This window comes from Schistocerca serialis, chromosome 2 (assembly GCF_023864345.2).
Source record: "Schistocerca serialis cubense isolate TAMUIC-IGC-003099 chromosome 2, iqSchSeri2.2, whole genome shotgun sequence".
Classification (NCBI taxonomy): Eukaryota; Metazoa; Arthropoda; class Insecta; order Orthoptera; family Acrididae; genus Schistocerca; species Schistocerca serialis.
The window spans coordinates 961,842,348-961,865,166 of NC_064639.1; the positions used below are offsets into that span (position 1 = coordinate 961,842,348).

At 43.5% G+C, this 22,819-nt stretch overlaps 1 long non-coding RNA gene across 1 annotated transcript in view; it reads right to left on the reverse strand.

The window, feature by feature from the left end:
- Positions 1 to 9,368: 9,368 nt before the first annotated feature.
- LOC126456567 (uncharacterized) overlaps positions 9,369 to 22,819 on the reverse strand; it is a 28,794-nt gene continuing 15,343 nt past the window's right edge. Inside the window, exon 3 of the long non-coding RNA XR_007585371.1 lies at positions 9,369 to 9,501. This is a non-coding gene — a long non-coding RNA (uncharacterized LOC126456567). The remainder of the gene's footprint in view (positions 9,502 to 22,819) is intronic.

Here is a 22,819-nt window from a genome sequence, read left to right on the forward strand (position 1 = left end):
TAAAGTGCCCTCCTCCACACACCGTTGGGTGGCTTGCGAAGTATAAATGTAGATGTAGATGTTGACATTACAGTATTGTACGGCGTCATAATATGAAAAACGTTACTGGGGAAGCCAACGTTACGGCCACGGTTACAGTCATCTTCTTCTGGGAATCACTGCGTATCACAATTATGCTAAATTTGGACATGAAAGCTTTTCTTTTGAGTTATCAAATATGGCGCAGTACTGTTGAAGCGTGCAGAGATGGATGACCTTGAGTTAACTGTCAAGTAGAGACATAGTGCGGCGAGTGTAACTAACATGAGACAAGAAGCCTGTCATTGGCGGAAAACATGAGATGCTAGTTCAATAGAAACCTCCTATGTTTTTGCCCACTGAGGTGAAAAAAGTTGTAGGATATCTCCTAAAAACGTGTCGGACCTCAATGTTCCCGGCGTAGTGCAGCAACTCGACGTGGCATGGACTCAACAGATCGTTGGAAGACCCCTGCAGAAATATTGTGCCTTGCTGCCTTCATAGCCGTCCACAATTGTGAAAGTGTTGCAGGTGTAGGATTCTGTGCACGAACTGATCTGTGGACTGTGACCAATAAACGTTCAATGGGATTCCATGCGTGGGAGATCGTTGTGGCCGAGCGGTTCTAGACGCTTCAGTCTGGAACCGCGCGACCGCTACGGTCGCAGGTTCGAATCCTGCATCGGGCATGGATGTGTGTGATGTCCTTAGGGTAGTTAGGTTTAAGTAGTTCTAAGTTCTATGGGACTGATGACCTCAGATGTTAAGTCCCATAGTGCCCAGAGCCATTTGAACCATTTTTTGCGTGGGAGATCTGTGTGGCCAAATTATTTGCTCGAGTACTCCAGAAAGTTCTTCAAATCACTTGTGGCCCAGGGACATGATATGTCGATGAGCAAATTGTCTCCAAGTAGACGAACATATCCATTTCCAGTCAATTATCTGTTTAGTTGGACCAAAGGACCCAATCTACTCCGTGTAAACACAGCTCACACCATTATGGAGTCACCGCCAGCTTGCACAGCGCCTTGTTGACAACATGGGTCTATAGCTTCTTGGGATCTGCGGCACACTTGAATCTTACCAACAGCTGTTACTGACTCAAACCGGGACTCATCTGACCAGGCAAAGGTTTTCCAGTCGTCTAGAGTCCAACCGACATGGTTATGAGCCCAGGAGAGCCACTGCAGGCGATGTCGTGCTATTAGCAAAGGCACTGGCATCGGTCGTCTGCTACCATAGCCCATCAACGCCAGTTTTCGCCTCACAGTCCTAATGGATAGCCGGCCGAGGTGGCCGAGCGTTTCTAAGCGCTTCAGTCTGAAACCGCACGACCGATACGGTCGCAGGTTCGAATCCTGCCTCGGGCATGGATGTGTCTGATGTCGTTAGGGTAGTTAGGTTTAAGTAGTTCTAAGTTCTAGGGGACTGATGACCTTAGATGTTAAGTCCCATAGTGCTCAGAGCCATTTGAACTTAGATACCTTTGTCCTACATGCCACATTGCTGTATTTATTTCAGGCAGTGTTGCTTATCGGTTAGCACTGACAACTCTACGCAGACGTCGGTGCTCTCGATCATTAGGTGGTGAGAGATAATGCCTGAAAGTGGTATTCTCGGCACACTCTTGACGCTGTGGATCACGGAATATTGAATTCCCTAAAGATTTCCAAAATGGAATGTCCCATGCGTCTAGCTCCAACTACCTATCTGCGTTCTAAGTCTGTAGTGTGGCCATAACTACTCCGAGAACCTTTTTTTCATGAAGCACCTCAGTACAAACGACAGATCCACCATGCACTGCTCTTTAATTGCTTGTGTACGCGATACTACCGCCACCTTTATACATACGTTTCGCTTTAACTCATGACCTTTTTCTTTGTCACCTCACTCTCATACTCTTACATTTATAACGAAGCAAGATTGTACTATTTTGTTTTCTAAAAACAAAGTAAATATTAAATTTTTGTACTGTTCTGAACCTCATAGTAATCTGAAATATTAAGTTAAAAAAGTAAGGCGAAAGACTGTTAATCTGCGCGTTTCTTGGAGAGGGCAGTAGAGTTGTGGTCACATGAGAGTGTGTTCTTTGTGACAGAAGTAGGCAAGGGGTTGCATACTTGGAGGCTCACCATTGTTTGTAGGCGAGATTCAGGATATCAGGACCAGCCAACATGAGTTCATTGGCATAGTTCAGCGAAAGAAGGAGGCTGCACCCAACTCACCGCTGATGGTGTGGACACTAAGAATTAGGGGCTAATTCAACTTTAAGTGCCTAATCTCCATAGTTTAGATGGGTACTAGTGTCGAAAGCAAATATGGCTGTTATTTGCTGCGCCACATAAAGGTAAGAACCACAAAAAAAGGTCCAAATGGCTCTGAGCACTATGGGACTTAACATCTACGGTCAACAGTCCCCTAGAACTTAGAACTACTTAAACCTAACTAACCTAAGGACATCACACAACACCCAGTCATCACGAAGGACCACAACCATCAACTGAAATGATCCCTGTCTTTCAAAGACTTTGCTGTAACGATTGTTCAGGATTGCACATACATAAGCTACCATGTTTGCTGGGAATGCATCATTCATAAAAAAAATTGACTCTGTCCAGAGAGCTGCGTGGCATCATCTCTTCAGAATCAGTGAGGACAATGAATGTAAGTGAACGTCATGGCCCTTATGGTTTCAACAAAACAGACTTAACTGACTCCACTGCCTTTCACTTGATTTACTTTGTCTGTACTATATCTTAGTGCTAGAATTGTCGTATCAGCCCCTTATTTAGAGGGCCCGCACAACCGACTCGTAAGATGGGTTGCCGACCTCCTTGCAGGAGCGCTGAGAGAAACATCGCCAGCGGATAAATACAGTAACTGGCTTTCCAGATAAACACGGAACTACTTCGCCTGACAACATGTGACAGTGTCTCACCAAACGGAACTCATATGACTCATGTAGCACTCCGGATACTCAGCTTTACGAGCACGCCTGAATAGTCAGACCGGCAGTGTTTACCCACTGCTAGGAACAGCTCCAGCTAGTTCTTACACCGGCCCCAGCATTGTATACACTCGCTTGTAGCATTGTACTAGCACGTTGTATTTTTTAGAGAAGATTTTGGACAGTATTTTCTTCCGTTGTCTTGTTTCTTTATCTGGTTTGCCACTACAATAGTTGTGGGGTTTTCTTGTTATTCTTGTGTTTAAAACTTAGTGTATGCCAAGTAGGCGTTTTCTTTAATTATAATAAAGTGTGTTCAAATTGACTGTAAGTTCTTTCCTGTCAACCGTAGGACACTACTAGAATATTAATACTAATTTTCTTAGTTAATATCTCAGCAGTAAATTAGTAAAAATATTTTTTTCTTCTCATTCATCTAAACGTGATCTCAGTTTCTTCCATGAAGTCAGTAGTTGCCTTTCAGCGTTGTTGACATTTACCCTGTGTTCAGAAGCCAGGTTAAAGTGGAGTGGTGCCTAATTGTCTGTCGGCTTCTGTCTCAGGTTCCTCGGCCGACTTTTGCACTGAGTACGCTACTACCACATGTGAAGAAGAGAACGGGAGACTGGTGGCAGTGAAAATGGAAGAAGTTTCGGTCTGTTCTGCCGCCAGGGGCGCAGAGATGTTTTTTTTTTTTTTTTTGTGCGGCTTTTACAGTCACAGCGCATCGAGAAAGGAGATTGCCAGCTGGCTTCGTAGGACACGCTTCTCTGTCGTCAATAACTTTTGCCTTGAACATGCAGATATTGTACTATTCCGTCTGACTCAGTACTGTAAATAAAATGAAGTCCGTAGCTAAGAACCCTTTGTGACTGATGAAAACGGCAGTTTGTGTCACTATTAGTGGTGCATTATATGTCATGATTCACATATCCCAAGCTTTAGCGAACTTTATATCTGGCTAAGGTTCTCACGAAAAAGACATCAGGGTGAATCTGGATCAATCGGCAAAGGTAGATAAATTTACGATGAGTAAGTGAAATAGACATACAGTCTTTTATGCTTTATTAACAATTTTATTCCATTCCACACTGCCTGGCGATATGGCAGATTACTTCTAGCAAAAATCATATGAATACTGTTCACCCAATAGTAATAAGAATTGTATGGAGATAGATTTCAGTAATTAAAAATGAAATCAAAGAGTTTTTCGTTAAGAAAAAGATAATCAAAACTGACAATCTGATGGCGCTGTTGTTGTGATATAGGTGTCGATTATGTTTCCGGCGAATATGACGGGAAACTCCCAGCAAAGAATAGTTGCTGAGGATGGAAACTGGAGAGGTGGGAAACGATATTATGAGGAGATGGGTCGGGAAGGAAATGAACCTTGACCGCTGTGTGGGAGGGAAATGTGAGCTTGTAATGAAAGATATGAAGCTAGAAATTTGGAAATAGGCAAAGCAGGGATGTGGTATTGAAGTTTTGTTACACAGAAAGGATAACGGGCTAGGACGGTAACTGATAGGAACTGGCAAAATTCAAAATTGTTCAAATGGCTCTGAGCACTATGGGACTTAACATCTGAGGTCATCAGTCCCCTAGACGTAGAACTACTTAAACCTAAGGACGTCACACACATCCATGCCCAAGGCAGGATTCGAACCTGCGACCATAGCAGCGGCGCGGTTCCGGACTGGCAACAGTAGGCTTGAAATTCTACGCCAGGGAGACTGAAGGTAAAGTTGCCTTTGGCATGTGGTATGTTATGTGACCCGTGGTCTAGGGGTAACGTCTTTGATTCATAATCAAAACGTCTTCGGTCCCGGGTTCGATCCCCGCCACTGCCTAAATTTTGATAAATAATCAGCATTGGCGGCCGAAGACTTCCGGCATAAGAAGTCAGCTTCATTCTGCCAACGGCCTTGTCAAAGAGGGCGGAGGAGCGGATAGAGGTTCAGGGCACTCTCTTGTCCTAGGGGTGGGAAATTGCCCCTAAAGGCGGAAGAATCAGCAATGATCAACGACATGAGGGTGCAGAAGGCAATGGAAACCACTGCATTAAGGACACGTAACGTGTATCCACAGGACATGTGGCCTGCAATTGAAGAAGTGTCATGATGATCTCTCCATTGGCAAAAGATTCCGGAATAATCCCCCATTCGGATCTCCGGGAGGGGATTGCCAAGGGGGAGGTTACCATGAGAAAAAGATTGAATAATCAACGAAAGGATAACGTTCTACGAGTCGGGGCGTGGAATGTCAGAAGCTTGAACGTGGTAGGGAAACTAGAAAATCTGAAAAGGGAAATGCAAAGGCTCAATCTAGATATAGTAGGGGCCAGTGAAGTGAAGTGGAAGGAAGACAAGGATTTCTAATCAGATGAGTATCGGGTAATATCAACAGCAGCAGAAAATGGTATAACAGGTGTAGGATTCGTTATGAATAGGAAGGTAGAGCAGAGGGTGTGTTACTGTGAACAGTTCAGTGACCGGGTTGTTCTAATCAGAATCGACAACGATAGTTCAGGTATACATGCCGAAGTCGCAAGCTGAAGATGAACAGATAGAGAAAGTGTATGAGGATATTGAAAGGGTAATGCAGTATGTAAAGGGGGATGAAAATCTAATAGTCATGGGCGACTGGAATGCAGTTGCAGGGGAGGTAGTAGAAGAAAAGGCTACAGGAGAATATGGGCTTGGGACGCGAAATGAAAGAGTAGAAAGACTAATTGAGTTCTGTAACAAGTTTCAGCTAGTAATAGCGAATACCCTGTTCAAGAATCACAAGAGGAGGAGGTATACTTGGAAAAGGCCAGGAGATACGGGAAGATTTCAATTAGATTACATCATGGTCAGACAGAGATTCCGAAATCAGATACTGGATTGTAAGGCGTACCCAGGAGCAGATATTGACTCCTATCACAATATAGTAGTGATGAAGAGTAGGCTGAAGTTCAAGACATTAGTCAGGAAGAATCAATACGCACTGAAGTGGGATACGGAAGTACTAAGGAATGACGAGATACGATTGAAGTTCTCTAACGCTATAGATACAGCAATAAGGAATAGCGCAGTAGGTAGTACTGTTGAAGAGGAATGGACATCTCTAAAAAGGGCCATCACAGAAGTTGGGAAGGAAAACGTAGGTACAAAGAAGGTAGCTGCGAAGAAACCATGGGTAACAGAAGAAATACTTCAGTTGATTGATAAAAGGAGGAAGTACAAACATGTTCCGGGTAAATCAGGAATACAGAAATACAAGTCGCTGAGGAATGAAATAAATAGGAAGTGCAGGGAAGCTAAGACGAAATGGCTGCAGGAAAAATGTGAAGACATCGAAAAAGATATGATTGTCGGAAGGACAGACTCAGCATACAGGAAAGTCAAAACAACCTTTGGTGACATTAAAAGCAACGGTGGTAACATTAAGAGTGCAACGGGAATTCCACTGTTAAATGCAGAGGAGAGAGCAGATAGGTGGAAAGAATACATTGAAAGCCTCTATGAGGGTGAAGATTTCTCTGATGTGATAGAAGAAGAAACAGGAGTCGATTTAGAAGAGATAGGGGATCCAGTATTAGAATCGGAATTTAAAAGAGCTTTGGAGGACTTACGGTCAAATAAGGCAGAAGGGATAGATAACATTCCATCAGAATTTCTAAAATCATTGGGGGAAGTGGCAACAAAACGACTATTCACGTTGGTGTGCAGAATATATGAGTCTGGCGACATACCATCTGACTTTCGGAAAAGCATCATCCACACAATTCCGAAGACGGCAAGAGCTGACAAGTGCGAGAATTATCGCACAATCAGCTTAGCAGCTCATGCATCGAAGCTGCTTACAAGAATAATATACAGAAGAATGGAAAAGAAAATTGAGAATGCGTTAGGTGACGATCAGTTTGGCTTTAGGAAAAGTAAAGGGACGAGAGAGGCAATTCTCACGTTACGGCTAATAAAGGAAGTAAGGCTAAAGAAAAATCAAGACACTTTCACAGGATTTGTCGACCTGGAAAAAGCGTTCGACGATATAAAATGGTGCAAGGTGTTCGAGATTCTGAAAAAAGTTGGGGTAAGCTATAGGGAGATACGGGTCATGTACAACAACCAAGAGGGAATAATAAGAGTGGACGATCAAGAACGAAGTGCTCGTATTAAGAAGGGTGTAAGACAAGGCTGTAGCCTTTCGCCCCTACTCTTCAATCTGTACATCGAGGAAGCAATGATGGAAATAAAAGAAAGGTTCAGGAGTGGAATTAAAATACAAGGTGAAAGGATATCAATGATACGATTCGCTGATGACATTGCTATCCTGAGTGAAAGTGAAGAAGAATTAAATGATCTGCTGAACGGAATGAACAGTCTAATGAGTACACAGTATGGTTTGAGAGTAAATCGGAGAAAGACGAAGGTAATGAGAAGTAGTAGAAATGAGAACAGCGAGAAATTTAACATCAGGATTGATGGTCACGAAGTCAATGAAGTTAAGGAATTCTGCTACCTAGGCAGTAAAATAACCAATGACGGACGGAGCAAGGAGGACATCAAAAGCAGACTCGCTATGGCAAAAAAGGCATTTCTGGCCAAGAGCAGTCTACTAATATCAAATACCAGCCTTAATTTGAGGAAGAAATTTCTGAGGATGTACGTCTGGAGTACAGCATTGTATGGTAGTGAAACATGGACTGTGGGAAAACCGGAACAGAAGAGATTCGAAGCATTTAAGATGTGGTGCTATAGACGAATGTTGAAAATTAGGTGGACTGACAAGGTAAGGAATGAGGGGGTTCTACGCAGAATCGGAGAGGAAAGGAATATGTGGAAAACACTGATAAGGATAAGGGACAGGATGATAGGACATCTGCTAAGACATGAGGGAATGACTTCCATGGTACTAGAGGGAGCTGTAGAGGGCAAAAACTGTAGAGGAAGACAGAGATTGGAATACGTCAAGCAAATAATTGAGGACGTAGGTTGCAAGTGCTACTCTGAGATGAAGAGGTTAGCACAGGAAAGGAATTCGTGGCGGGCCGCATCAAACCAGTCAGTAGACTGACGACCAAAAAAAAAAAAAAAAAAAAAAAAGGTATGTACTCTGTAGTGAAGATATGGCGTGGAGGGACTGGGATTTGTGAAAAATTGCGCAGCAACAGTTCTAGACTGGATAGGATTAAGGAGACTGGTGTAGTTGGGACAGAAGTAGTGCGCGTCTGTAATAGGGTAAAGCTTCTTTCGTTTATTGTCGCTCCAACCCCGTCTACCCGTTTTGGTTGGATGACTGTCTGACAGAAATACTAACATAATGCTCTTCCGTCTAACTGTTTTCAAAAACATTGTAATCATTCTGAGCTTGGGGGCTTAGGTCTTTAATTCTATTCTGGGTTTGCAACACACAGCGGTAGGTCGCCTCTGGAAAGGATAGGGGGACCAATATGTCGCCGAATTAGACCAAACGCTTGAAGCTGATGATGATGGAGATCCATTATAAAATCATAATTAAAATACATAAAATTGATAAATGTAATGAAAAGCAAATATTACATTTGGTTTTACAATAATTAAAAATATAATTATCTTTGGTAGCATTAAAAATTTTAACGGTGACTTCTCGTATAAAAAAGATAGCAAAGAAACGTGGAATTTCTTTTAAAGGAGCATTGCAAATTCACAAAAAATAGGGAACACTAGCTCAAATAAAGGACAGCTTTAAGAGAGGGAAGGTTACACGTTGTGTAAGATCATCGTGTCTGACTTAAGAATCCCAGAGTGTGACTGAGGGGTGAGATGAGTTGTAGTATGGTGATGGTGGCTTTAGGGAGTGGATGGCAAGATGCAGAAATTTATTAGGAGACTGTAGTGTGATGTGGGTCGTGGTATGAAGAGCAAAAGCAATAGGAAAAGATGAAGAGGGGTAGAAGAGTGCTAATATGTGGTAGGATAGGCAGGCGATGGACGAGGTGGAGTCCGTTGTCTGAGAGAGGGAGGCAGCATACTAGTATTGGATAATAGAGAGGAAGACCAGGAGGTTGTTTGTGTCGAGTTTCTGGATAGTAAAGAATAAATGAAAATTTTCAGTGTGAGTAAGAAATGGTGGGAACTGGATGAGGTGGTAACGCATCCATACAACGGAAAGTGGTGCAATGGAATCCTCTGGTATTTAAATAATTTCTTGTTGGCAACTGTCATTCGATGCACAAAACCCTTTCAGTAGCACCTTTAGTCGGTGGTTCGCATACGTGAGATACTGCTGACAGCCCCCTCTTCAAGCACGGTGGCCTACTGCTCGTTTCCCGATGTTCACCATTTGCCCTTAATCTCCTCCAGCTGAGTTCTCTCCTGGTTCGCAGTGAGGCGCTGTTGTGCCTCCTCGTCCTCCGGCTCTTCTCGGTAGCGCTTCGGCTGTCTGTCCACGACAGGGGGCGAATTCCACTCCTGTATTTCTGCGGAGGACGTCAGGAGATGCAGCACACCTGTTGCTAAAAGCGCCCCCGACGCTATCAGGAAAACCTTCTTCCATTGTTCGGTTGTTTGCTGCAACAGAGAGACGTATACACGTAAGTGGAGATTTTCTCCTGTCACACTCACGCCTGTTGACTAGTCACTCCAGAGCAACTTTTCACTGCTTCATCGATAGTTGCTATTTTTCCCTATGCTAATGCTGCAGTGACGTCTGCTCAACCGAAGTTCTGTCACTTCTGCCAAATCCTTGAACACAACATACTCCTCCATGCTTTCCACATCCGTGGATCACTCTAATTTTTAAACCTAGTATGCTTGCGAAGGTCTTGCTTTGAGTAGGTGGAATGCACCAGAGGCACAATCATCTACGAGTCCCTTATGTAATGATCCGACTTTTCAGCACTATGCGGTCTAGCGGGTTCAACGCTGTTGGACTTGGTGGTTAAGTGATAAAGAGCATGCATGAAAAAGGATAGGTCCTACGTTATCAATAAAGGAGGACTCGACTCAATTCAGGAGTACACATCATCTACATCTACGTGATTACTCTGCTTTCACAACAAAGTGCCTGGCAGAGGGTTCAATGAACCACCTTCATGCTGTCTCTCTACTGTTCCACTCTCGAACGGCACGCGGGAAAAACGAGCACTTAAATTTTTCTGTGCGAGCCCTGATTTCTCTTATTTTATTGTGATGATCATTTCTCCCTAAATAGGTGGGTGCCAACAGAAAGTTTTCGAAATCGGAGGAGAAAACTGGTGATTGGAATTTCATGAGAAGATCCAGTCGCAACGAAAATCGCCTTTGTTTTAATTATTGCCACTCCAATTCACGTATCATGTCTGTGACATTATCTCCCCTATTTTGCGATAATACAAAACGAGCTGCCCTTCTTTGTACTTTTTCGATTTCATCCGTCATCATATAATGTACTTGATTTCCTAAAGCTTGTGCCAAAAGAGATCATAAAATCAGTTGTGGCAACATGCTGAAAATAATATTTCATAGGCGAGGAATAAGGTGACATTATGATCAAATTCAGGCAAGGAGTACATTCTGAGCCGCGCGGGATTAGCCGAGCGGTCAAAGGCGCTGCAGTCATGGACTGTGCGCCTGGTCCCGGCGCAGGTTCGAGTCCTCCCTCGGGCATGGATGTATGTGTTTGTCCTTCGGATAATTTAGGTTAAATAGTGTGTAAGCTTAGGGATTGATGACCTTAGCAGTTAAGTCACATAAGATTTCACACACATTTGAACATTTGAGTACATTCTGGTAGAAAACATGTTAAGCAGACACGGACACCGCGTGCTAAGAACATTACCAAGTTCTATGAAGTATATGTCATCTGTGTAACGAATAATCAGAAATCCGTGGCACCTATGCTCTGCTTATTTTACATTTGCTTTTATCTTTAACTCCAATATGTAGATAACTTGACATTTATTCAATTCATATCACTTCAACAGCTACATTATGGACTTATTTACTTATTTCTCTGAAGAACTGAATAATTAATGGAGACTGAAATATAATCCCCTATTTATGCAAATCTTTTTCAAGAATATTTGAAAAAATCCTTTTACGTGGGTGCAACTTCTTAAAAAAATAATTTATTTCAGTTATTAATTTATCTCGAGAACGATTGTTTGTTTAATGCAGAAGCAAAAATGGTCTGAAAAGAATCAAGTATTTATATTCATTGCAAGTTCTCTATATTATATTTCCTAATAAGAAAAACGAATTAAGTTTCTTAAAAAGATCGGGACATCGAAATTATTTAAACTTTGAAATTTTTCAGTCTCTCTTTATCAGATCCTCCATTTCTCAATGACGTGAACGTAGGCCAGAAACAACATTTGGTTCAGCTTTCACTTTTTCCTGGCAGGCTTGCTGGGGTTGGTTAGGGGTATGCAAGCTGCCGAACTGGCGTTCAATTGAACATTTGCACTAGGCGGCTGAACATCCTTCGTATGGGATTACTGGCCGATTATGCCATACAGTTATACAGTTTGTTATTATAGCGCTATATCATTTGACGGCAGATGTTACCTTCCAGTCATTTATGTTGCTACGTCAGGAACTTCAGCGTGTTATTTATAAACTATGAGTGTCAATATATGCCTCTCAGCAAATGTTAAAGCGTTGGCAGTTTTTTTGCTGCCCTTGTTTCGCCTTTTTTCCTATTATCTTATTTATTTATTTATTCTTTTTTCATTACCGCCGATAGATGCCACGACGGTTTCTGCCTCGCCAGTCCTCACCCCGCTTGAGACCGATTTTCCCTTTCGAATTACAGTGTGTGCGTTTCCATCCCAGTTCTGTGTCTACGTCGCAGTGAAATATAATAGCCACTGCTTACTCCCTGCTTTTTCCTTTCCAAAACTGGTATGTTTTCCTTGATACTACTCTCACCGCCCTCTTAATTACTGAACATTGTCTCGGACAGTCCCAAGTGCACCACAGTATTTCTGAATGAGCAGTTTTGGTTTCGGAAACGGTGAAAATGAGGCCGAAATCCAAACTAGCGAGACAGACGACGCTAGTCCCAGCTGCAAAACATGGTACAGTACTGTTAGCAGCAAAGAATTACTGTCAAGAGTGTTTATTTGTCTACACGAAATTTGTTTTACTGTATGAACTTACTTTCTTATTACCGTAAAATTTACTTTACCAAAAGTGCTTTACTTAACAACCATTGTCGAAGATACGTCCATTGAACTGCTTTCGTCTGTGAAAACCTACATTTACATTAACAGAAGATCATCATTTAACAGTTACTATGACAGAATTTACAGTCATTTAATGCTCATCCAATTTGTTACTGTTTTCTCTCAGCCGCTTGCATCACCGTCCAGTTCTCAGTACCGCTGCCTTTTCTTTTATTTTACCTAGAGCCATACATTCGACAGTTCTGTCATGGTAAAGAAATGGCACAAGAACACGGAAATTGACGTATGTGGGAGCCAGCATGTCCACAGATAAATGAAAGAAACATTTTAACGGGAAGAAAAATATCAATTTAAACAATTTTACTAATTGATAGTGCAAGTGAATCGCCCAAGAGACATGGTCAGATGTCAATGTAAACTCACAAATTTACACACCATCAGTGAGCATGTAAATGATTAGAGTTGCATTTCTCTGTCACAGGTAGACCGCCCACCAGAGTTCATTAGTGTCTTTCGTGTTTATTGTTCTTAACATGGCTGATAGGGTATATAAAGGACATTAAACAGCTTCATATGTTGAGTGACCACTGTGAAGGGCACGAAGATGCCAAGTACTCGAGTGAGATAGCGTTATCAGCGCCTGACAGAGTTTGATATGGTCCTCATTGTGGTCACTTGATCAAATCGAGCTTTATGTAGAGGTTATTTTTTTAAATTACCTCTACCAGTCACAAACTTTGTCAACTATTGTATCACTTATTTATTTAGCGACATGTTTCGAGGTAAACCTCATGTTCAGGCTAAATGGCATTACAGAAACAACTATACAATAAGGTCATACAGATGTTACATAGTCTTTTCGCAAATGCTGGGGTCATCCTGTGGAAGAAGTGAAAATTTGGTAAGAGGCGATGTCACTTTGGAAGCTGAACTGATGTTTGCACGAAAATGTTTTGTAACGGGCACTCACTTTCTTCTTCTGGCGTGGCAGTCTATTTGTGATGCGCTGAGGTGTTTCCATTTCCGTGGCTCTCTTGGCTTTCTTGGTCACTGTTCACAAACTGTCACTAACATTGCAGTAACTTGGAAACACGATCACAAATAATTCTGTAGTGCAGTGAACAAGATGGCGGTCGAAATACAGCAGGTTTCGATTTGACTATCGATTTGTCTATCTATGTGATGTCAGATGTTTACATGTCTTCTACACGCCTTGTTATCGTATTACAGATGTAAATTAACGAAATACATTACAAATTGAGCACCTGTTACATTATTATTGAACTCATCATGCTATAAACTATTTATTTTAAATATTTCTAAGCTATTGCTGGGGATAGAGTCAAGACATGTAAACATCTGACACCACGTAGATCCACAAATCGATAGTCAAATCGAAACCAGCTGTATTTCGACCGCCATCTTGTCCACTGCACGACAGAATCATTTGTGATCGTGATTCCAAGTTACTGTTATGTTTGTGACAATTTGTGAACAGTAACTAAGAAAGCCAAGAGAGCCACGGAAATGGAAACACTTCAGCGCATCACAACGAGACTCTCACATCAGAAGAACAAAGTGACTGACCATTACAAAACATTTTCGTGCAAACATCACTCCAGCTTCAAACTGACATCGCCCCTCACTAAGTTTTCTCTTCTTCCACAGGACGGCCACAGAATTTACGAAAAGACTATGTAACAACAGTATGACCTTATTGTAATGTTGTTTTTGCAATGCCATTTAGCCTGAAGATGAGGTACACCCTCGAAAAATAATCAAAATGGCTTCAAAATCGAGCTTTACCCCGTTTTGTGGGGCACTCGGATGTCTTAGTGGCACAACGATGAGAACGTAATGGCAGGCATACTCGTCAAGGTTCTGATCGACCATGTTTTCGCAGCACAAGGGAGTATCTCCGTATTGTGCACTGAGCACATCGTAACGCCTTCACATCAGCGCCTGCCATCCGAACACAAGTAGTGGAGTCCCTGCAACATTTGTGTCATCTCACACCATTGGTAGCGGAGACTAACAGCAGCCGGGCTAGGGAATTACCATCCCAAGCGTAGGCTGCCATTAATGCAACACAAATGGCTATGCTTGCAGTGGTGAAGCGATTAGGAAGAATGCACTGCTGACGGGTGGCGACGAATTGTATTCAGCGACGAATAGCAGTTCTGCACTACCCAGGAGACCATTGCCGTTGAGTATGGCGGCGGCCCTGCTTGCAATGTTTTGCCGCATAGAGTGACCGCGCGGTTTGAGGCGCCATATCACGGATTGCGCGGCCGCTCCCGCCGGAGGTTCGAGTCCTCCCTTGGGCATGGGTGTGTGTGTGTGTTGTTCTTATCATAATTTAGTTTAAGTAGTGCATAATTCTATGGACCGATGACCTCAGCAGTTTGATCCCTTAGGAATTCACACACATTTGAACATTTTGAACATCCAATGTTTTGGAGAGGGTCAGCGGTGTTGCTCCTGCCGTCACCGTCTGAGGAATCATTCCATATGACTTCAGCTCACGGCTAGTAGAGACTGAGGGAACTCTGATGGCCCAACAGTATGTACACACATTCTACGTCCTCACATGTCACCTTTCACGAGACAACATCATGATGGCATTTTTCAACAGGACAATGCTCGTCCACACATGGCATGTGTCTCTATGAAGTATTTGCATCATGCTGAGGCACTGCCATAGACAGAAAGATCGCCAGGAGAGTTTGATTTGATGCGGCCCGCCATGAAATCCCCTACCGTGACAGCCTTTTCACCTCAGAGCAGCACTTACTTGCTCTAATCTCTGTCTTCCTTTTCAGCTTTTACCTTCTCCAGTTCCATCTAGTACCTTGGAAGTTATTCCCTGTCATCTTAACAGATGTCCTCACGTCCTGTCCCTTCTTCTTGTCACTGTTTCCCATATATTCCTTTCCTCGCCAGTTCTCTGTAGAACCTCCTCAATACTTACCTTATCAGTCCACCCAAGTTTCAACATTCTTCTGTAGCACCACATCTCTAGTGCTTCTATTCTCTTCTGTTCTGGCTTTTCCACAGTCGATGTCTCACTGCCATACAATTCTGTGCTTCAAAAGTACATTCTCAAAAATTTCTTCCTCAAGTTAAGGCCTTTGTTTGATACCAGTAGAGTTCCCTTGGCCAGGAACGCCCCTTTTGCCACTGCTAATCTGCTTTTTATGTCCTCCTTGATCCTCCATCATGTTTTTTTTTTCCTGCCTAAGTAGCAGATTTCCTTAACTTCATCAACTTCGTGATCACCAACTATGATGTTAAATTTCTCACTGTACTCATTTCTCCTTCTTCTCATTACTTTCGCGTTGTTCGATTTACTCTCATTCCATATTCTGTACTCAGGCGAGAATACAAAAGCTTCATGACACACTTGACGTATGAATCAGTACACGCATCCAGGCCAGTGGGGTTCCAGCGTAATAATGATAAGTGGACCCATATTGACATTTTCTTTATCAGTGTGACACGATACTGAACTCATCGAAATAACATTGCATATTTTCTGAACCTACGAAATTTGATTTTGGTTCCTGCTCTACCTCTGGGTTCTTCACTTTTTTTGGCCAGACAGTGTGTAATTTGATTGTGTAAAATACATGTTTGACGATCCGCCGCTTTAATTTTAAACCCAAAAATCGACCGGTTTCAGTCATGGACCCTCTTCACGGATAGAGGTTAAAATGGGTTAAGCCACAACATTACACTTATCATTACTTAAATAATGTGTAGATCATGTCATGAATATCAATATATGACACAGTACTGATAGAAGCAAACATGACAACTAACAACTAATTACATGACGTGCTCTATACACTATTTCAGAAATGACAAATGTAATGTTTTGGCTTAAACCATTTTAAGTCTTATCCGTGAAGATGGTCCATGACTGAAACCAGTCGGTTTTTAGGGCTGAAATAAAAGTGGCTGATAGTTAAACACGTCTTTTATACATTACTTGACGGCTATTGATAGCCAGATTCCAAAAATGTAATTTATTCTTTTTCTGTGGAAAATCTTATCAAAAATGCTACATACAAACTACAAAATTTTTACAGGTAATTTCTTTAACGCAGCCATTTTGACGTAACATGAAGCTAGTGTCGGCAGTTACAACGTGTGGCAATCTTAACTGATTTCATTAAATCCTGCAACCTTGTGGCCTGTACTAAAGTCTAAATTTAATTGAGGAAATTAATATATGCAAGTCAAGTAATACGGAATACAAATTGATTAAGGAGTTGAGGCATGGAAGCATTTAGGTTTGCTGTAGTATCATGGATACAAATGTCACACACAGCACCGATCTGACTCAACTCAATAACTGGGCAAAGAGGAGTGGGAATGGGCTATCTCACCACTCGACAGAGTCAGTTTTGAGTGAATGTGTGCATGGCAGAAGCAAGGTTTGAATGACACCTCAAACACCTAGTCGTTTGTGTGCCGGCAGGTTAACAGCCGGCAGCTTTTATCTTGCACGTTCTGCAGACTTTGCGGTTATTCCCTGTCTGTGTTAACTCGTTACTTCTTTTGTACTGGTTGACACTTGCTTTACTCCTCCACGTAGTGCAAAGTAGGCAAAGCAGTGTCTCCGTGCTTGTGTTATCGGTAATTGTCTCGCAGAAGCAGTATTAGCGTAGTATTTGGAGGTTCAGATAAAGAAAAGATCCAAGTACCGGACGCCAAGGGTATGTCCATTCAACGTGCTGTATATTCCCTGGCGACACAGCCACCCACCATTCAACCGTGTTCAAGCATCCGACACACTAACGTGTGGCGCCAGAATGGCCTCCAGAAGCATAAGCATTGTCGCAAATAGCGCTGTCATTGTGGCGCTACCTTGCCTCCGTGAGTCACTTGCTTCTACCAATATGCGGACACCACACGAGTATTTAGATCGCTGCCCGACCGATCTGCAGTCGGTTCAAACTCCGGGCTGCATGCCAACCTTGCCTAGTGAGTCCTGATTTTTTGCAGCGTACTTTGTAAGCTCCCGGCTCAATACTGGTTCTGTTTCACTGAGTGCACTCTACGATATGTGCTCTACAGTGGACGCACCTAGCGGTCCATTCATAGGTGTCCTCCGCAGCTCACCGACTCGTCCTTGCGGTCATTGCGTTACAGGACACTATAACTATGAACTTCGTCCACTTACATAAACATCCCCATGCATCTGAGCAACCCCCTTAGTTTGTTTGCAGATGACGCTGGAATTTACCGTCTAGTAAAGTCATCAGACGATCAATTTCAATTACAAAATGATCTAGAGAGAATTTCTGTATGTTGCGAAAAGTGGTAATTGGCACTAAACAAAGAAAAGTGCGAGGTCATCCATATGGACACTAAAAGAAATCCGATAAATTTTGGGTATACGATAAATCGCACAAATCTAAGAGCTCTCAATTCGACTAAATACCTAGGAATTACAATTACGAGCAACTTAAACTGGAAAGACCACATATATAATATTGAGGGGAAGGCGAAACAAAGACTGCGCTTTGTTGGCAGAACACTTAGAAGATACGACAAACTCACTAAAGAGTCAGCCTACATTACACTTGTCCGTCGTCTGCTGGAATATTACTGCTCGGTGTGGAATCCTTACCAGGTAGGATTGACGGAGGACATCGAAAAAGTGCAAAGACGGGCAGCTCGTTTCGAGTTATCGCGCAATGGGGGTGAGAGTGTCACTGATACGATACGTGAGTTGGGGTGGCAGTCACTGAAACAAAGGCGGTTTTCTTTGCGGTGAGATCTATTTACGAAATTTCAATCGCCAAATTTCTCTTCCGAATGCGAAAATATTTTGTTGACACCCACCTACGCAAAGAGAAATGATCATCATAATAAAATAAGAGAAATCAGGGCTCTAACGGAAAGATTTAGGTGTTCCTTTTTCCCACGTGCCATTCGAGGGTGGAATGGTAGAGAAGTAGTATCAGAATGGTTCGATGAACCCTCTGCCAGGTTTTTAAGTGTGAATTGCAGAGTAACCATGTAGATGTAGATGACAAGCTAGTACAATCCAGTACAAAGGCAGCGCTTAGTTGCTAAGACATTGCAGTGCTTCAGTTATTAACTTTCAGATTCGACCGAGTTATGCCAACTCGCATTCGAAGAAACTATTATATAATATTTTTTTACACACTAAGACAAAAAACGACGCACAACAAAGGAATTATTCGAATGGGGCGGAAACAGATACATATGATGTAAGTGTACAGACAAATGAATGATTACAATTTCAGAAAAATTCGAGGCAAAGGGTGTCACAAATTCAGCAAGTCTGTAAGTTATGGTTCAACTCTAGCCCTTATGCATGCAGTTATTAGGCTTGGCAGCGACTGACGGAGTTTCAGGATGTTCTCCAGACATACCTGGAGACACCCCAGACAATCTGACTGTCCAGCCATACGACCCATAACCAGGAGTGGATCTGCGGTGCCATTTCTTTTCATAGCCCCTTTGATTATCATCCGTGGTACCGTTATAGCACAGCTGTACGTCGACGACATTCTACGCCCCAATGTATAGGCACTCTCAAGAGCCATAAAATTTCTGTTCCTACCAATACCCGATCAGACACAGGTATCACTTCTCACACTCTTAAAGAGAGGTTCAAATGGTTCAAATGGCTCTGAGCACTATAGGACTTAACAGCTGATGTCATCAGTCCCCTAGAACGTAGAACTAATTAAACCTAACTAACCTAAGGACATCACACACATTCATGCCAGAGGCAGGATTCGAACCTGCGACCGTAGCGGTCACGCAGTCCCAGACTGTAGCGCCTAGAGCCACTCGGCCACGCGGGTCGGCCTTAAGGAGAGGAAGAGCAGTAGAAATGAGTAAAAGGCAGGTTGAAATGAAAGGAGGTTGTTTTGATGTGTAGATGTTTTACAAATTTTTGCGTGATAGAGAGTCACTCCGATTAAGTGAGTGGGGCAGTGTGTCTCCACTATGTGTCCTGTCCACGGATAAATCATGGTTTCTAAATTGGTTCATTAAGTGACTGGAGAGGTGGTCAGAATTACATTACACGAAAAACAATGTGGATCTTTAAAATATTCACATGCAGAGTGTTACGGAACTATGTATTCAAATTAATGCAGGAGACAGAGAACATGAAAACAAAGCACTGATAAGGCAAAACATTATGACCACTGCCCACCGCGACTCTGGATGCCGCCCGACGGAGTTGCGGGCACGTGACGCGGTAACAAAAGTATGTAAACTGAGCAGATACGGACGGAGAATCACCCTAGCGAAAATATGGGCTGCGAATGGGGAAATCCATCGAGATAAGTGACTCTGATAAAGGGCAGATCATTACTGCGCAGCGCCTGTGAACGAGTATCTCGAAAACGGCGAAGCTGATGGAATGTTCACATGCTACTGTCGTGAGCATCTACAGGAAGAGATGGGAGAGTGAAACTACCAGAGGCGTTAAATTGTTGGACGTCCACGACTGCGGCCGCAGTGGACCAGCGGTTCTAGGCGCTACAGTCTGGAACCGCGCGACCGCTACGGTCGCAGGTTCGAATCCTGTCTCGGGCATGGATGTGTGTGATGTCCTTAAGTTAGTTAGGTTTAAGTAGTTCTAAGTTCTAGGGGACTGATGGCCACAGTAGTTAAGTCCCATAGTGCTCAGAGCCATTTGAACCATTTTGAACGTCCACGACGATCGGAGGCATGTCTGCTCTGTAAAGCAGCATAAATGGTGATCCGTAGCATCTCTGCCGAAAGAGCATAATGCTGGCGCATACTCAAGTGTTTCGGAGCACACCGTTCATCGGACGTTGTTGAACATGGGGCTATGCAGCAAACCACCCCTACGTGTTCACATGTTGATCCAGTGACATCTACAATTACGGTTTGAATGGGCACAGGACCATCGGGATTCGACCGCCTATCAGTGGAAACATGTCGCCTCTTTGGTGAACCACATTCTTGCTGCAGTAGGTCGATGGCCAGCTGTACAAACGCCGTCATCGTGGTGAACGGAGGCTCTAAAAGTGCAGCGTGCTTCGGACGCAGGCTGACAGGAGCAGTATTATGCTATGGGCAACTTTCTCCAGCGCTTGCATGGGACCTGTGGTAATATTCGGACACACGCTGACAGCTGCGAACCGCCATCATCCATTCATGGCCGACAGCTATGTCATCTTTCAGTAGTATAGCTGTCCGTGTATCGGAGCCAGAACTGTGCTACAGTGGCTTGAGGAGCATTATAGTCAACTCACGTTGATGTCTCGGCGACCAAATTCGCCTGAAGTAAACTCTACGCAACCCATCTGGAGCGCTATCGGGCGCCAACACAGCAAATCAGCGGACCGTTATTTACGTGCATTACATGACCTGTGCGTAGACATCTAATGCTACATACTTCCACAAACATACCAACAAACTACCTGATCCGTGATACGCAGAATCAGTGACGTATTTCTTTGCAAAGACGGAAAAACGAGCTATTAAATGGTTCAAATGGCTCTGAGCACTATGGGACTTAACATCTGAGGTCATCAGTCCCATAGAACTTAGAACTACTTAAACCTAACTAACCTAAGGACATCACACACCCATGCCCGAGGCAGGATTCGAACCTGCGACCGTAGCGGTCGTGCGGTTCCAGACTGAAGCGCCTAGAACCGCTCGGCCACAGCGGCCTGCCGAGCTATTAAGCATGTGGTCTTAAAACAAAATTTCGAAGCTCTCAGCCGCGAACACAATTAATTTGTAACCTAGGTTTCGGTGTCACAAGGGACACCTTCTTCAGACAAAAGTAAAACTAAATGTTACAGCATAACGTACCTAAAAATACGGTCATACCTGTTTCAGTTTTATGTTGACTGTAGCGGAGGACACATGGCAGCCCCTAGTGCCTTGCACCTCTGTTACATTTTATTTTAATTCTATCTGACGCTGTCAGGTATGACCGCAGCTTTCGTAATTTTTGGTACGTTATGTTGTAACATTTAGTTTCATTTTTTTCCGAAGAAGGTGTCCCTTGTGACACCGAAACCTAGGTTACAAATTGTGTTCGCGACTGAGGGCTGTGTTTTTCGAAATTTTGTATTATACAACAGTCGCTGATTGACAGCTATGTTAAAAATCTTAGGTGGTCATAATGTTTGGCTCATCAGCGTATATGTCGATAAGGAACATACGGTCTCTAAAGTCAGCTTGTAATGTTAGGAAACATTTTGATAGTGGTGCCGAAATAAGCTGTTGTGTCGTTGCCGCTGACAGGGAAAGTGTACTGATACACGAGGTACTCCACGTCCTGCTCATTAGCAGCAAATCGGGTTTATTGCCGAGGCTGACATTCTCGGTGACAGTTTGATTACACCATACATCCTTCCATTCCGCCTGAACGGACGGAGATATTGCATCTTCGTGGAAATGTGGTGTCAGAACTGCTGGATATCTCCTGTGCAGATATCGAATCTTCATGGAACATGTGTTGTCAGAACTGCTGGAGGATTTACCTCTGAATGTTAGGCAAAGGTTGTACTTCCAGCACGATTGGGCGGCAACCCATTTCAGCACTGCTGTGAGGAATCACCTGAGAGCCACCTTCGGGAATCGATGGGACGGCTGAGGTGGCCCTGTCGTTTCGCCACCAAGGTCACCTGACCTCCCGTGTCTGGATTTCTTCCTCTGGGGGCATATGAAGCTTCTGGTGTATGAAATCATTATGAAAACATGCCTCAAAAGTGGTTCTGAGCACTATGGGTCTTAACTTCTGAGGTCATCAGTCCCCTAGAACTTAGAACTATTTAAACCTAACTAACCTAAGGACATCACACACATCCATGCCCGAGGCAGGATTCGAACCTGCGACCGTAGCGGTCGCGTGGTTCCAGACTGTAGCGCCTAGAACCGCTCGGCCACTCCGGCCGGCAAACATGCCTCGCAGCTAGAATCGCCGTCACTGCTGGTACCATTGCGGACATGCCACGAATCTTCGAACGGCCACCACGGTCAATGATCCGACGATGAACTGCGTGCATAAGGCCAGTGGTCGCGCATTCTAGCAGCTAATGTGAATGCCAATGCTGTAATTCGTATGCTAAACTACCTCCTGTGTAAATCGTCGCTAGAATGACTAACTCCTGTGTTAATTGGAAGGAACAGCACCATAACATCCTGTATAATGACCAGGATCTTTCTCAAGGCCGAGAAAAGCCCTCACAAAAGTACGGTTCCAGCCAAATATTCACGCCAGACAACTATTAGTAAAACACTAACACTTTAACGGAAACAGGCATAGTTAACAAATTACTGAACTGGTTGTGGTAGCAGGATCGTGGCCAACAACCCATTACTTTAGAACAGCGTTTCCCAAACAGTATTCCGCAGAACACTGGTGTTCCCGGGGTCCGCCGCTCGTGGTCTCGCGGTAGCGTTCTCGCTTCCCGAGCACGGGGTCCCGGGTTCGATTCCCGGCGGGGTCAGGGATTTTCACCTGCCTCGAGATGACTGGGTGTTTGTGTTGTCCTCATCATTTCATCATCATCCAGGAAAGTGGCGAAATTGGACTGAGCAAAGATTGGATAATTGTACGGGCGCTGATAACCACGCAGTTGAGCGCCCCACAAACCAAACATCATCATCATCATCCCGTGTTCCCGGGGAAGTGAATATGCGCTCCGCGACGAACTGTTAATAACAGTTCTTTTATTTAG